Below are 17,569 nucleotides of genomic sequence, written 5' to 3'. Positions count from 1 at the left end.
ACGGAGGGGCACATCAAAAAGTTGCGCGGCGCCGGATACCTGCTCGCAAATATCGCGCATCGGCTGCCTGCTGTGGGGCAGATCGTCCCTACCCCGAAACCTCATGAAAGGGTAGTTTTCCTTCACCACTTCCTAAGCAGACTGGGGTTTCCCCTTCATCCATTCGTCCGTGGCCTCATGTTCTACTACGGGCTGGACTTTCATGATCTGGCCCCGAACTTCATCCTCAACATTTCGGCGTTCATCGTCGTCTGTGAGGCTTTCCTTCACGCCCGGCCCCACTTCGGCCTGTGGATGAAGAGCTTTAACATCAAGCCGAAGGTGGTGGGAGGCAAGCAAGCAGAATGCGGCGGAGCCATGGTGGGCAAGATGCCCAATGTCACATGGCTTGAGGGCTCCTTCGTGGAGACCATAAAGGGGTGGCAGTCGGCCTGGTTCTACATCACCGAGCCACGCGACACCAAATGGGCGGCGGCCCCCGAGTTTCGATCCGGATTCCCTACACGGCTCACTTCCTGGAAAGAGAAGGGCTTGTCGTGGGGTTCGTCGATGGAGCTGGACGGACTCCAGAAATATATCCGGAGTATGGCAAGCAAGAAGCTCAAGCTTGTCAACATAGTCCAGGTCATGCTCATCCGCCGGATCCCCCCGTGTCAACAACGGGATTTCAACTTGTGGGAGTTCGACCCGGCTCAGCATCAGACTCTGAGCGAGCTCTTTGATACGACGCACAAGGACGTCTGGAGGGTGATGTTCAAGGGCACCGAGGTCCCTCCCCCTCTCGCCGAGGACCGCGGGCTAAGCGCAAAGCGCCTAGCGCGTTCGGTGAGTTCTATACATCAGTAGGATATTTACTTCCCATTACTTAACCATGTGCAAGGTTTGAGCTCCCATGCCTTTGACAGGACTGGGTGGAAACATCAGGGCAGATTAACTGTCCGGCCCCTCTGCCCGAAGACACTGCGGACGCTCTCCTGACGGAGATGCTGACTCCGGCACCTTACACGGTGCCGGAGAAGACCAAGAAGGCCAAGGGAACCCGAAAGAGTTCCCGGCGCCAGGTGATATCGAACTCATCGTCGGATGACTCCTCGGTGCACTCCTCCCACGAAGACGAGGAGGAAGATGAAGACGCTCCCCCTCCAGTCGGGGGAGACAAGAAAAGGAAGGCCGCCCAACTGGGGGGGCCGAAGGGTCCAAGAAGGGAAGGACTCTCCTTCCGAACAGTTCCACCACCGCCGCCGAAGGTGAAGACGAGTGGCTGCCCAGGGCCAAGCCCCTAGCGAAGTCGTAAGTACTCGGATACCAGAGTAACTCATAGCATTCCTTTGCCGCACTGCTTCCCCTAACGCCGAATTGTGATTATGCAGACCGCCCCGGGCCAGTATCGACGTAGCCTCGTCGGACGGCTCCCTGGGCTCGTCGGATATGGATAGCGATCCACTTCCGACCGCTACCTCCCCCGGCCCTACGGACAACGCCGAGGTGTTGTCTTAAGAGGCACCGGGTCGAGGGGAGACAATCCCGGAGGCGCCTCAAGGCGACCTTCCGGACTCCGGGAGCAGAAGGAGCAAGGCTCCTGAGGGCTCCGAGTTCGGCCCTCAGTCGAACACCGCGCCGGAACCTCCAGTGGTTCCGAACTCGGGCAGGCGACCTCCTTCCAAGAGGGGCAAGACGCCTGTGCCAGTGACCTCTGTCCATCCAGAGGCACCGGACAATCTGTTGGGAGCGCTTCGCAGCGCTTCCATCGACGAGGAGCACCGCACTATTATGAGTGCGGTAGTCCAGAAGGTTCAGTCCGCCAAGAGCGGACTGACTGAAGCCTGTGCCAGCCTTCTAACAGGCTTTGAGGTAAGTTTTTGAAATATAGGAAAAATATTACCGCATAGACAGTAGCCCCTGATGCTCTGTTCGGTGTTCACAAAGAAAAGCCGAACAGAGGATCGAACAATATCGCAGGAGTCTACTATAAGTGTGTCTATATGCGTATGCAGGCTTCGCTGTTGGCCTCTGCCGCACTGACTGTAGAGGTCGCCGCACTGAAGCAGGACCTCAAAGGGTCCAAGGAAGAGCTCGGCCTTGCCAAGAGGCAGCTCGAGGAGAACAAAGGTAAGTAGTACCTAGTCTATGGATATATATAAAAAGAATACGATTGCAAAATGACAGGATCATCGTAAATTTGCCAGGGGCCACGACCGAGGTGGCGACCCTGAAGCAAGCGCTGTCCGAGGCCGAAGACAAAGCGGCCAAGGAGCACACCGAGTGGGAAAGGCATGAGGCACGGGTGGGCGAGGTGCATCAAGAGCTCCACGCTCTCGTGACGAAGCACGAGGCGCTAGAGCTTGACTTGAAGACGCGAGAGTCCGAGCTTGCCACGACCCTTGAGAGTGCAAAGAGTGTCAAGGCCGAAGCCCAAAAGGCCCTCCAGGAGATTGATGCGATGAAGAAGATAGCGACAGGTAAGGCATTCTATATGCAAAGCAAGCATGTGAAAGTAAATTACCTGTTACTTACCCGAATCCGGAGCTCTCCAGGAGCATTCGCATATTTCCCCCGCAGCGTATCGGATGCTGTGAAATTTTACTGGGCCGAGGAGGGAAGCTCAACGGAGAAGCTGTTCTGGTCTCAGTATACTGGGACCGAACACCCGGTGCCTATAAGCGACCAGCTAAAGCAGCTGGTCGAGCTACACAAGGCGGCCGAACAGGCCATGAAGGGCTTTATAGTCCGGATGTGGCCTGGCGACGCCCTTCCCAACAACTACTTCGGCCTGGTGAGGCGGCATGTGGATGCCTGCCCACGGCTGGAAGTCATCAAGCGGTCCGTTTGCATCGAAGGTGCACGCCGGGCTTTCGCCCGTGTGAAGGTGCAATGGGCCAAGCTAGACGCCGTGAAGCTGATCAAGGAAGGGCCGCCGGAGGGCAAGGAGCATCGCCACCCCGAGATGTACTATGAGGGTGTCCTGAAGGGTGCCCGTCTTGTAGCGGACGAGTGTACCAAAGATATAATATTTGAGTAAACCCGCTCGTGTAATCCTGTATTCATGAAAACGTGTTCATATGCGCTATGCAACGCTTGTTTGAATTTAAAATATTACCTTCTGTTTGGCTGTTTATCAAATCTGAGAGATGGCTAGTCGTCGGCTTCTGCCCCCATGCCACGAGTGCTGGGGTGTTCGGGATAAACCTGAGCACTCTTGTTCCCATTTTTGGGTCCTTCGAGGGAGGTGCTCAGCACAACGAACAAGGCAATCAGACTATAATGCGTTATTGTAGGATCGAAAGTATGTCTAGAGGGGGGTGATTAGACTACTTGACCAAATAAAAACTTAACCTTTTCCCAATTTTAGTTCTTGGCAGATTTTAGCTAATTTAGGACAAGTCAAGCAATCATCACATAATTCAAGCAAGCATGCAAAGAGTATATAGGCAGCGGAAAGTAAAGCATGCAACTTGCAAGAATGTAAAGGGAAGGGTTTGGAGAATTCAAACGCAATTGGAGACACGGATGTTTTTCTCGTGGTCCGGATAGGTGGTGCTATCCTACATCCACGTTGATGGAGACTTCAACCCACGAAGGGTAACGGTTGCGCGAGTCCACACAGGGCTCCACCCAAGGGTAACAGTTGCGCGAGTCCACACAGGGCTCCACCCACGAAGGGTCCACGAAGAAGCAACCACCCACAAAGGGTCCACGAAGAAGCAACCTTGTCTATCCCACCATGGCCATCGCCCACACAGGACTTGCCTCACTAGCGGTAGATCTTTACGAAGTAGGCGATCTCCTTGCCCTTACAAACTCCTTGGTTCAACTCCACAATCTTGTCGGAGGCTCCCAAGTGACACCTAGCCAATCTAGGAGACACCACTCTCCAAGAAGTAACAAATGGTGTGTAGGTAATGAACTCCTTACTCTTGTGCTTCAAATGATAGTCTCCCCAACACTCAACTCTCTCTCATAGGATTTGGATTTGGTGGAAAGAAGATTTGAGTGGAAAGCAACTTGGGAAGGCTAGAGATCAAGATTCATATGGTAGGAATGGAATGTCTTAGTCTCAACACATGAGTAGGTGGTTCTCTCTCAGAACATATGAGTTGGAATGGTGTATGTGTTCTGATGGCTCTCTCCATGAATGAAGAGGGGGTGGAGGGGTATATATAGCCTCCACACAAAATCCAACCGTTACACACAGTTTTCCAATCTCGGTGGGACCGAATCAACAAACTCGGTCGGACCGAAAATGTAAACCTAGTGACCGTTAGAGATTTTCGGTGGGACTGACATGCAACTCGGTAGGACCGATATGGTTAGGGTTTGGGCATAACGTAATCTCGGTGAGACCGATTACACAAACTCGGTGAGACCGAATTTGGTAATTAGCTAACCAGAGAGTTGGTCAGGCAAACTCGGTGGGACCGATTTGCTTTTTCGGTGAGACCGAAAAGTTACAAAGGGGAAACACTGAATTTACATTGCAATCTCAGTGGGACCGATTCGCTCTTTTAGTGAGACCGAAAAGTTACGAAAGGGAAACAGAGAGTTTGCAACCCCATCTCGGTGAGATCGAGATCCCTATCGGTAGGACCGAATTGCTAGGGTTTGGCAGTGGCTTATGACAAATGAAAACTCGGTGGCGCTGGATAGGAAGAATCGGTAGGACCGAGTTTGGCTTAGGGTTTAGGTCAAATGTGGATATGGGAAAGTAGTTGAGGGTTTTTGGAGCATATCACTAAGCACATGAAGCAAGAGGCTCATTAAGCAACACCTCATCCCTCCTTGATAGTATTGGCTTTTCCTAAAGACTCAATGTGATCTTGGATCACTAAAATATAAATGAAGAGTCTTGAGCTTTTGCGCTTGAGCCAATCCTTTTTCCTTAGCATTTTGAGGGTTCCACTTTCACATCCATGCCATGCCAATCATTGAGCTTTCCTGAAATAATCATCTTGGAATAGCATTAGCTCAATGAGCTATATGTTGTTATGAATTACCAAAACCACCTAGGGATAGTTGCACTTTCAATCTCCCCCTTTTTGGTAATTGATGACAACATATAGATCAAAGCTTCGACAAATGATAATAAACATGAAATATATCGTCGCTTTGAGAAGTATGTGATAAGTAAGAGCTCCCCCTAAATTTGTGCATATTTAAAATTTGCTTTGGACTGCAAATGCACAAGGAGTTAGAGTCATGGGTTACTCTTCCATGTCACACACATCTTGGTGGAGCGCTTAAAATGATAAGAATGAAATACATGCACTCATCACCAAGAATAGTGAATGATCACATAAGATAGATAAGATAATAGCATTAAGCAAACATTAAGTGTAGCTTATGATCAAACACATGATCATCAATGTCTCACAAATAATGACGTAGTATCTCAAGCACTCAAAAGCAAACAAGTTCGAAAAACCACTGAAAAACCACCAAATAAAGCAAGAGAGAAAAGCAACACTCTCTCTCTCGAAGCCTATGATCTATACATCTTCTCCCCCTTTGGCAACAAGTTACCAAAAAGTTACTAGAAAATGCATAGTACTAGATCGACGCTCAGGCTTGATCTTCAGGTGGTGGTGGAGTCCGGATCACTCCAAGGACGAAGGCTTCTGTAGACGCTGAAGTAGACGCTGGAGTTGGAGCTGAAGTAGATGCTGGAGCTGGTGGAACTGAGGCTGTAGCTGGTGCTGAAGTGGTGGCTCTTGTGTCAGCAACTGGCACGGCAGATGACCTCGGACCTCGTGGCACTCTGGCAAAGGCATGAGTGGTAGTCCTGCCTCTCCTCTCCTGCATATCATCTTGGAGCTGCTCCACTGCAGTCTGAATCTCCGTTACCTTGACATCCAAGTCATAGAACTTTTGTTCCATGATTCTCTCTAGGCTTGCCTGGTTTTGAGTTAGGGTGGCTAGTCCTTGCTCAATCCGCAGGGTGGATGCAATCAGGTAACCAAGCTGCTCTTGTTTGGTCTTCAAGAAATACTCAGATGCCTCCTCTTGAGTTGGCATCTTGGCGGCTTTCTCCTTCCTTGCCTTCTCCTTCTTTGCGTATGCTTGGGCAGATGATGGCTCGTTCTCAGTCATGACAACTTGGTTATCCTCAAAATCTGGACGGATGGGCAGGTGTTCCTTGTCCAATAAATATATGCCCGTGCCCATCTTGGAGTTAATGAGCTCCTGGATCTGAGGGGCATATCCGCAACTCCTCTTCTGATCTGCTGCAGTCCTTTTGATAGTTTCCACTATGAGGCTCATCACCTTGAACTTCTGAGGCACATCAAATACATGTAGCAAGTTGATCGCATGGCCTCTGATCATCTTGTGATCACCTGACTTGGGCAACAAGGTGTGCCTCAAGATTCAATTGATGGTTGGCGGTCCTGACAGAAGATAGTGCACTGAGTCAAATTTGAAAGTGTCAAGTGCCTCATTTGGAATTTCCTTATACATATTGGACATAGAGTTATGGTCCATCTTCTTCTTGGCATATATATCCAAGTCATCATCATGCTCCTCTGGGGCATTAATGATCTGTGCCCACTCAGCAACTGTGGATTGGTACCTTGTACCCTCAGACATCCATGTGATCCTCCCATATGGATAAGAATGTGCCGTGGAGTAGAACTGCATTATAAGCTCCTCATTCCACTTTGTGAGCTTCTGCCCAACAAAGTCAGCTACTCCACAAGCAATGAAGCTGTCTTGCACTCCAGGATAGTGCTCCTCATTGTCCTTGATGTACTGCCAGTCAACCCATCTCATATCACATACAATGGGCTTCTTATCTAGCAGCACAGTCTCATAGAAATCTTGCTGCTCCTTGGTGTGAAATCTGTAGTCCACAGCAGTCCTTCTCCTTGAAGCATATGGGTCTGCTTCTCTCCACTTCCTCAGCCCTGAATCCCTCCTAAGCTTCATGTCCTCAGCCATAGGATGAGCATCGTTGTGGTCTGGGATCTTGGGCTTGAGCTTTCTCAGAACATTCTCTTCCTCTTCTTCAGCAACAGTCTCAGGCACTGGGGCCTTGTTCTTCTCAGCTACAGGAATGCTCCTTGTATTCCTCTTGGGTGCAGACTTGGGCTTGGAGGCAGCTTTGGGCTTAGATGCAGTAGCCCCTGATCTTATGGCATCACCCATCAGCTTGGGTGCCTTGGGTGCTGGTGCAGCTACCTCTTCTTCCTCTTCCTCTTCCATGATGGAAGCCTTTCCTAGCACTCTGGCTATGGTCTTCTTGACCCTTTCCTTTCTTTTCTTTCCCTCAGCAGCAAATGGCTCTTTAGGTGCAGGCTTCTCAGTTGAAGTTCTTGCCTTAGACATGGGCTGCCTGCCTGCTGGCCTTTTGATTTTCAGGCCTGGCTTTGTGCCTTGAGCTGGCTCAACTCTCTTGGAAGTGGCCTCTTCCTCTGCCACATAATCTTCATCCTCGGAGTCTGAAGTTTTCTTCTTCCTCTGTCTCGTGGCAGCTTTTGGCAAGTTGCTAGGGGTGCTCCTGCTGCCCTCATCTGAAGAACTTGAGGGACTAGTGCCCTCACTCATCACCACTTGCTGTTCTGACAGATTCTGGCTATCACTTTGATCAGACATGCTGCAAAATCTGACTGCTGACCCTGTGAATAGGTTATAGATGAGATAGAGTGGATGAGCATCAAAAAATGCAGAGATTTTTGCAAAAGAATGATCCAAAAAAACTTAGTTTTAGTTTCCCACTGAAATCATCTCGGATCTACCGATTTTCAAACTCGGTGATACCGAAGCAGTTTTGGAACCTAAACTAGTGAACTCGGTTGGACCGAGTCACAGTTCGGTGGCACCGAGACTGCTAGGGTTTCACAGAGTTCCAAAATCGGTCACACCGATAAGTAATTCTCGGTCAGACCGAGTCTCACTTGTGCAATGGCATAAGCCAAATCGGTGGGACCGAGTTTTTCAACTCGGTGGGTCCGAGATGGTTTCGGCGGAAACCTAAACCTAGAATTTTCGAATCAAACCTAATCTATGAGTTCATTGACTGGATAGAAGTTTATCAAACATGGCTAGAATCAATATGATCACAATGTGCTAGGAATCAGATTGGGGAATAGCACAAAGATCGAGTCCATACCCTAGTTCGGCGGAGACTCGCTACGGCGGCAACGGCGGGGCAGAATTCCCGTTGACGGCGACAGAGACCAGCGGCTGGAGGCGGCTGGCGGCGAGGAGATGATCCGGAGACCACGTTGGCAGAGCAGGCTATCACGCGGGCGAAGGGGTTCGGAGAAATTTCCAAAATTTTGCCCGTGAATATATATAGCCCGACCCTGTCGGTGTGACCGAGTGGAACAACTCGGTGGCACCGAGATTCATAACTGCGTGCAGTTACTGAAACTCGGTGTGACCGAAATGTTCAAATCGGTTGCACCGAGATCGAAAACCTAGATCAACTTAATGATCTCGGTAGGACCGAAAGTGGGGTATCGGTCAGACCGAGAATCATAAAGAGGTTTTGGAAGTTTAAGTCTATGACGAATCGGGGACTCCAAGCGCTCCTCACACAGAGTGGTTCGAATCTGACTTGATCAAATTTTGTGATGCAGCATGAATAGAGTTTGAGACGAGAAAAGCATAGATAGCTAGAGGAGGTTCTTAGGCATTCTTGTCCATCCACTTGGCAGAAGAAGATAAAACCCAACAATCAAAACAACAAGTGGATGTCCTCGAATGAGTAAAATATGCAACCAGCATGCTCACACAATAAGATGGCAAATGAAATATGTGACAAGGCATGCACAACCAATTCTAGCATCTATCAAGCAATTTGCGATGACAAGGTCATCTATATATGAGTATATTGACTTAGGAGTCAAGTGAGAACACTTGATCATAGGTCATACTCATCGTTTAAGCTCAAGTGGGGTTACCACTTTTACATAAAGCATTGTTGTGTTCACATCTTTAGAGTTGCTTTAGCTCAAGTCTTAGAGTAAAGCTCCCCCTAGATGTGATATCCCCCCTAAGAGGGATGAACTAACCTTGGGTTTTGTCGATGATGACTTCATATAGATGTTGAAGATGTGGATGCTCAATGTTGATGTAGATCACTTGGAGCTATCCATTTGAGTGAATTGCACTTTCAATACCTACATGGGTTAGTCCCACAAGGAACAAACAAGGATATCCATAGACATAGAGTGATACACACAAAATATGATGTCCATGAAAACTTTTAGGTTACCTTGTCCCTTGTCTTACCAACAAGAGGGTTTGTGACTCCTTGAACTAGTGCAAGATGTGGAAGTTGATTGCACTTGTTCTTGCCAAAATGATAAGAGTGAAGTATGTTGGCGGAGTCACCCTCAAGAACTCTCTAGTTCTTCTTCTTTTGGATCCACATCATCTTGATGGGAATCCTTGGAGTTGCAGTCGTACTTGATGAAGTGGAACTTGAAGTAGTCTTGGGAATCCACTTGAATAAGGTCTTAGGAGCTTCTTCAAATGCGTCAATTTCTTCTTGAAGCTTGTCCTTGCCTTTTTGCTTGTAGTCTTGTGGTGGAAGATCATCTTGAGCTTGTGTCCCCTTGAAAGAAGTATCATACTTCTCTTGTTGAGGAACAAACTTTGTCTTGGGGTATTGATCTTCTTCCCACTCAACTCCATTGGCATTGAACTTTCGTTCAAAACCAACACCTTGATTCTTCCGGTGCATTCCTTGCTTCTGCACAATTTCCTCGAATTTCTTACTCCCGGCAAGGCTTTTGTACACTCCTTTCTCTATAATTCCCTTCAATAAACTATTTTCTTGCTCAAGTGTAACTTGGCTAAGAGAATCATTAGTGGAATCAAGAGAACTACTAGAAGCAACAATATTGGATTTAGCATGATCATTGTTGCTGTTAGAGGAAGAATCTTTCTTGTTCTTGTTACTAGACTTGACTTGAGGCATGTAAGTGGATAAGAGTAAACGCTTGGCAATGTAAGAAGAGCTTTTCTTGCGGAGATCATCATTGATTGCTTTTAAGAACTCATGCTCTTGCTCAAGATTGAGCTTCTCAAAGCGTAATTTCTCATGAGCTCTTAAAAGTTCTTGATGATCTTCGAAGATAATTTCATGAGCTAACTTAAGAGTGTTTAGTTCTTTAGTTAGAGCCTCAATCTTCTCCTTATCATTGTCATTCGTTTTATCTTGATTAGCATGTTTAATTGACGTTTCATCATAGTATTCATCACTAGAGTTGTCAACAAGCAAATCATCACCTAACAAGTCATCTTCATCACTATTGAAATCAACATACTCGGGGTGTGTTACCTTAGGACCTTTGGCCATGAAGCATCTTCCAATTCCTTCATTTGGTGAGTCAAATATGTCGTAGGAGTTGGTTGACACAAGTGCTAGACCGGCAACACCTTCATCTTGAGTATCTTCGGAGTCGGAGTGATAACTTCTCTCGGAGTGGCTGTTGGAGTCGGAGCCGGATACCCATTCACCAACATGAGCTTGATGTCTTCGTCTTGTGTAGCTCCTTGATGATTTTTCCTTCCTTTCCGAATCCTTGCTTCTCCGTGAGTATCTTCGTTCATAACGATCATCTCTACTCCTTCTCTCTCTTGGTGGTGATTCTTTGCTTCTTCTTCTTGGAGAATCTTCTCTTCTCTTGTAGGGAGCCGTACACTCATTGGAATAGTGTCTGGGTCTTCCACAATTGTAGCAGTTTCGCTCTCGACTAGAAGATCTTGTTGGAAATATGCCCTAGAGGCAATAATAAAAGCATTATTATTATATTTCCTTGTTCATGATAATTGTCTTTATTCATGCTATAATTGTGTTATCCGGAAATCGTAATACATGTGTGAATAATAGACATCAACATGTCCCTAGTAAGCCTCTAGTTGACTAGCTCGTTGATCAACAGATAGTCATGGTTTCCTGACTATGGACATTGGATGTCATTGATAACGAGATCACATCATTAGGAGAATGATGTGATGGACAAGACCCAATCCTAAACATAGCACAAGGTCATATAGTTCGTTTGCTAGAGTTTTCCAATGTCAAGTATCTTTTCCTTAGACCATGAGATCGTGTAACTCCCGGATACCGTAGGAGTGCTTTGGGTGTACCAAACGTCACAACGTAACTGGGTGACTATAAAGGTATACTACGGGTATCTCTGAAAGTGTCTGTTGGGTTGACACGGATCAAGACTGGGATTTGTCACTCCGTATGACAGAGAGGTATCACTGGGCCCACTCGGTAATGCATCATCATAATGAGCTCAAAGTGACCAAGTGTCTGGTCACGGGATCATGCATTACGGTACGAGTAAAGTGACTTGCCGGTAACGAGATTGAACGAGGTATTGGGATACCGACGATCGAATCTCGGGCAAGTAACATACCGATTGACAAAGGGAATTGTATACGGGGTTGCTTGAATCCCCGACATCGTGGTTCATCCGATGAGATCATCGAGGAGCATGTGGGAGCCAACATGGGTATCCAGATCCCGCTGTTGGTTATTGGCCGGAGAGCGATCTCGGTCATGTCTACATGTCTCCCGAACCCGTAGGGTCTACACACTTAAGGTTCGGTGACGCTAGGGTTGTAGGGATATGTATATGCAGTAACCCGAATGTTGTTCGGAGTCCCGGATGAGATCCCGGACGTCACGAGGAGTTCCGGAATGGTCCGGAGGTAAAGAATTATATATAGGAAGTACTATTTCGGGCATCAGGACAAGTTTCGGGGTCACCGGTATTGTACCGGGACCACCGGAAGGGTCCCGGGGGTCCACCGGGTGGGGCCACCTGCCCCGGGGGGCCACATGGGCTGTAGGGGGTGCGCCTTGGCCTATATGGGCCAAGGGCACCAGCCCAAGAGGCCCATGCACCTAGGGTTCAAGAAGGGAAGAGTCCCAAAGGGGGAAGGCACCTCCTAGGTGCCTTGGGGAGGAGGGATTCCTCCCCTTGGCCGCACCCCCCTAGGAGATTGGATCTCCTAGGGCCGGCGCCCCCCCTTGGCCCTCCTATATATAGTGGGGAGATGGAGGACTTCTTACCCCACGCCTTTGGTGCCTCCCTCTCCCTCTCCAACACCTCCTCCTCCTCCATAGAGCTTGGCGAAGCCCTGCCGGAGTACTGCAGCTCCACCACCACCGCGCCGTCGTGCTGCTGCTGGAGCCATCTTCCTCAACCTCTCCTTCCCCTTTCTGGATCAAGAAGGAGGAGACGTTACGCTGACCGTACGTGTGTTGAACGCGGAGGTGCCGTCCGTTCGGCGCTAGGATCTCCGGTGATTCGGATCACGTCGAGTACGACTCCCTCATCCCCGTTCTTTGAACGCTTCCGCTCGCGATCTACTAGGTACGTAGATGCACCCAATCACTCGTTGCTAGATGAACTCATAGATGGATCTTGGTGAAACCGTAGGAAAATTTTTGTTTTCTGCAACGTTCCCCAACAGATCTTTTGTCATTGTAGGACCTTGACTTGAAGCTTCTATCTTTGCTTCTACTCTTGTAGAACTTGTTGAAGTTCTTCACCATTAAGCTCAATTCTTCATTGAAGTCTTGTTTCTCACTTGATGATGTAGGGGCTTCACATGAGGCTTTATAGGCACCACTTGATTTGTTGTGAAGTTCCTCTTTATCCTTAAGTGACATCTCATGAGCAACAATTCTTCCAATCACCTCCGTTGGCTTGAGATCTTTGTAATTTGGCATCATTTGGATCAATGTGCACACGGTATCATATTTTCCATCCAAGGCTCTTAGAATCTTCTTGATGATGAATCTATCGGTCATCTCTTCACTTCCTAAGTCGGCAATCTCATTTGTGATGAGAGCAAGCCTAGAGTACATTTCAGCGACACCTTCACCATCCTTCATCTTGAACTTGTCAAGTTGGCTTTGAAGCACATCCAACTTGGATTCCTTGACGGAGTCGGTACCTTCATGCATATCAATCAAAGTGTCCCAAATTTCCTTTGCATTCTCAAGACGGCTGATTTTGTTGAATTCTTCGGGGCACAATCCGTTGAAGAGAATATCACAAGCTTGAGCATTGTATTGCAACATCTTCAACTCATCCGCGGTAGCTTCACGGTTTGGTTCTCTCCCATCAAAGAAGTCACCTTGCAAGCCAACACACACAATAGCCCAAACGGCGGGGTTATGTCCAAGAATATGCATTTTCATTTTATGCTTCCAACTAGCAAAATTAGTACCATCAAAGTAAGGACCTCTACGGTGATAATTTCCCTCGCTAGACGCCATACTCTCCTAGGTTATGAAACCAAGGCTATGACCACCAAAGCTATGGAGATCAAAGCAAATGGAGACCAAAGCTCTGATACCACTTATAGGATCGAAAGTATGTCTAGAGGGGGGTGATTAGACTACTTGACCAAATAAAAACTTAACCTTTTCCCAATTTTAGTTCTTGGCAGATTTTAGCTAATTTAGGACAAGTCAAGCAATCATCACATAATTCAAGCAAGCATGCAAAGAGTATATAGGCAGCGGAAAGTAAAGCATGCAACTTGCAAGAATGTAAAGGGAAGGGTTTGGAGAATTCAAACGCAATTGGAGACATGGATGTTTTTCTCGTGGTTCGGATAGGTGGTGCTATCCTACATCCACGTTGATGGAGACTTCAACCCATGAAGGGTAACGGTTGCGTGAGTCCACACAGGGCTCCACCCAAGGGTAACGGTTGCGCGAGTCCACACAGGGCTCCACCCACGAAGGGTCCACGAAGAAGCAACCACCCACAAAGGGTCCACGAAGAAGCAACCTTGTCTATCTCACCATGGCCATCGCCCACACAGGACTTGCCTCACTAGCGGTAGATCTTCACGAAGTAGGCGATCTCCTTGCCCTTACAAACTCCTTGGTTCAACTCCACAATCTTGTCGGAGGCTCCCAAGTGACACCTAGCCAATCTAGGAGACACCACTCTCCAAGAAGTAACAAATGGTGTGTAGGTAATGAACTCCTTGCTCTTGTGCTTCAAATGATAGTCTCCCCAACACTCAACTCTCTCTCATAGGATTTGGATTTGGTGGAAAGAAGATTTGAGTGGAAAGCAACTTGGGAAGGCTAGAGATCAAGATTCATATGGTAGGAATGGAATGTCCTTGTCTCAACACATGAGTAGGTGGTTCTCTCTCAAAACATATGAGTTGGAATGGTGTATGTGTTCTGATGGCTCTCTCCATGAATGAAGAGGGGGTGGAGGGGTATATATAGCCTCCACACAAAATCCAACCATTAGACACAGTTTTCCAATCTCGGTGGGATCGAATCAACAAACTCGGTCGGACCGAAAATGTAAACCTAGTGACCGTTAGAGATTTTCGGTGGGACTGACATGCAACTTGGTAGGACCGATATGGTTAGGGTTTGGGCATAACGTAATCTCGGTGAGACCGATTACACAAACTTGGTGAGACCGAATTTGGTAATTAGCTAACCAGAGAGTTGGTCAGGCAAACTCGGTGGGACCGATTTGCTCTTTCGGTGAGACCGAAAAGTTACAAAGGGGAAACACTGAATTTACATTGCAATCTCGGTGGGACCGATTCGCTCTTTCAGTGAGATCGAAAAGTTACGAAAGGGAAACAGAGAGTTTGCAACCCCATCTCGGTGAGACCGAGATCCCTATCGGTAGGACCGAATTGCTAGGGTTTGGCAGTGGCTTATGACAAATGAAAACTCGGTGGCGCCGGATAGGAAGAATTGGCAGGACCGAGTTTGGTTTAGGGTTTAGGTCAAATGTGGATATGGAAAAGTAGTTGAGGGTTTTTGGAGCATATCACTAAGCACATGAAGCAAGAGGCTCATTAAGCAACACCTCATCCCTCCTTGATAGTATTGGCTTTTCCTAAAGACTCAATGTGATCTTGGATCACTAAAATATAAAATGAAGAGTCTTGAGCTTTAGAGCTTGAGCCAATCCTTTTTCCTTAGCATTTTGAGGGTTCCACTTTCACATCCATGCCATGCCAATCATTGAGCTTTCCTGAAATAATCATCTTGGAATAGCATTAGCTCAATGAGCTATATGTTGTTATGAATTACCAAAACCACCTAGGGATAGTTGCAATTTCAGTTATCACTCTCACTTAGCCATATAATTCTATAATTTTAAATTTTGGCGAAGCCCCTAGTGTTCGGAAGACCGAATTCGAGGCGCGATACACGCTTAAGCCGGACATGGCCGACTCCTCGCTCTAAGCGGCATAAGTCTTTAAGGACTTGAAAACCTCTCGAACAGCGACCCGTCTCTCGCCTTATCATGACAGTTAGTTTTAGCTTTCTCTACTGAGGTGCTTAGCCCAGCAGAACCGGGGCACAATCGCAGTAGTTCTCCCAGTGCTACCTTAGATGATATAGCGGAATGTAAGGTACCAAAACATGGGAGCCGGGCAAACCCAACTATTGACCCAAGACATGATTCGGAGCTGATGCATATAATGCTATAAGTTCGGGGTGCCGCACTGTTGAAAGTGTTCGGACTTCTCACGCCGTATTGTGGGGTATGCTTAAGCCCCTAGCGTATTGGCCGTACCAGATTGTACGGGTGCTGGGTGTCATGAATAAACATATATATATATATATATAAAGAAAAATGCAATAATAGTCTTAATGCTATGCATTGTTTATTCAAAAAGGTGCGTTAAAGCAAAATGATACAGGTAGTGCAATAAGCAAAAAGTAGGACTATGTCCCCTCCAAGGGCGAGCTGAAGAATAGTATTAAAGCAAGTATTACACTCGTTATCGTAATCCACCTGGGAGTTCCGTGGTGTGACGCAGCTTTCTGCCTTCTTGGTTGCTGCATCATATGTTCGGCAATCATGCTGCCGGACAGGGTTTCCAGAGATTAAAGTCCTCAAAAGAGAAAAATAACAAAATGGGAAGCCCCTAGTGCGGTTTAAGCCACGTCTTGGGGCGTGCCGTAGTCATGCCCCCCTCCCCGCCTGTGCCCATGGTATTTTTAATGCGTAATTATGTACGCGTGGCACGAAGTTCACCGTTTGGCTTGGGCCGGGGTGGGGGTCGCATTGCTATGCGAGCTTGGAACGTGCCAGCCGGTCCTGTTGCCGATTACTCCAGGCGCGCTTGAATATGTTCGGGTCTATAAATGCCGAGCTAGTGGATTGCCGTAAGAGGCTGCTTTGCGCCTCTGCTGTGAGGGCCGCAATGTGCTCCTCCGTTCGGAGATAGCGCTCTTGTCGGGGGTTTGGTGCGACATATGCCAATGGATGGCTTATCATGGTGGGGGCGAGTAGAACGTCGCCGGTGCCTGGAAACGGGATGAGGCGAAGACATGCTCGCCGGCAAACCTTACCCAGCTTCGGGGCTCTCCGGGGAGATAATACCCCTACTGCTGCTCTGTGGGGTCTCCGCATGATCACTATAGCCAAGTGTTTACACCGTTGCTCCTTGAGCTGTTTCTAGTGGTAGAAGAGGGCAAGGCTAGCTCTCTCCTTCTATCTGGTATGGTCTAGAACTACCGGGATCCAACCCCTTGCATGGGTGCCCTGGGGGTTTATATAGGCCTACCCCCCAGGGGTACAATGGTAACTCGACTGGGCACGGGCCCCGCCGTCAGTGCCTCCGACCTCCGACTTCTCCGCCGACTGGTGGGGCCCGCCGACTGGTGAGCCCCGCCGACTGGTCTGGTACGGAGCCGACAGGCAGCGTCCGTCGCGGGCGGGTCTTGCCGGCCGCTGATTACTGTAGCCGTGTTTCTGATGACGCAAGCTTGGTCATGGGGTCGTGGCAACAGCCCCGCCGCCTGGCGGGCGATCACTGTGGCCACTCCCCATCTCATCTTGATTAATGGCGCGTGGGCCCCGGGGGAGGGCTCGGCCGACTCCCCCGGGCCGACTCCCGACAGGTCCGACTGGCGGTTCTCCCGCCGTCTCCCGATGTCTTGCTGACTAGTGGGCCCTGCTGCCTCCAGGCCGTACAGACAAGCCGTCGTGGGAGCAGGACTTGGTACTGTGGTGCTGATGTCAGGGCCGGCCGGGCAACAGTGCCACACCGCACGGAGATCTTCCCGGGTACGGCGTGCTGTGGCCATGCCTGCCCTTGGTAAGGGGCGGGGAGTGGGCTTCACTGTAGCCACGCCCCTGCGCCGTCCCCTTCGATGAGGTCGTGGGTTTGCTGGAGTCGCCGGCCGACTCCCCAAAGCCGGCTTCTTTGGAAGTCGTCCCTGGAACTCGGCCGTGAGCAGGCAGTCGGCCGCCCTGCCGTTGACTCCTCAGGAGACGGCTCTTCGCCCTGGGGTCTTGAGAGGCGCAGCCTGCCCCGATGTCCTGAAAGGTCATGGGACTTGGGTTAGCCTACCCGTGGCCCATTACTCCGACAGTAGTCCCTGAAGCTGGTGAGGCGCCACGGACGATCGGCCGAGAAGCCTCAGCAGTTTCTCTTTCCGGGTGCTCAACACATGGTCTTGATTGACTTTTGCCGGGCCGTCTAGAAGGAGTCGGACTTGCTCAACTCGGACTTCGCTCAATTTCGACTTGCTTGGTATCTCGAACGCCGCGGTGGGATTTTAAGTGGCGTGCTAGCGAAGCCTCCAGGTCGC

This window comes from Triticum urartu, chromosome 6 (assembly GCF_003073215.2).
Source record: "Triticum urartu cultivar G1812 chromosome 6, Tu2.1, whole genome shotgun sequence".
Classification (NCBI taxonomy): domain Eukaryota; kingdom Viridiplantae; phylum Streptophyta; class Magnoliopsida; order Poales; family Poaceae; genus Triticum; species Triticum urartu.
The sequence above is the reverse complement of the archived record's forward strand: the minus strand, read 5'-3'. Positions refer to the sequence as shown.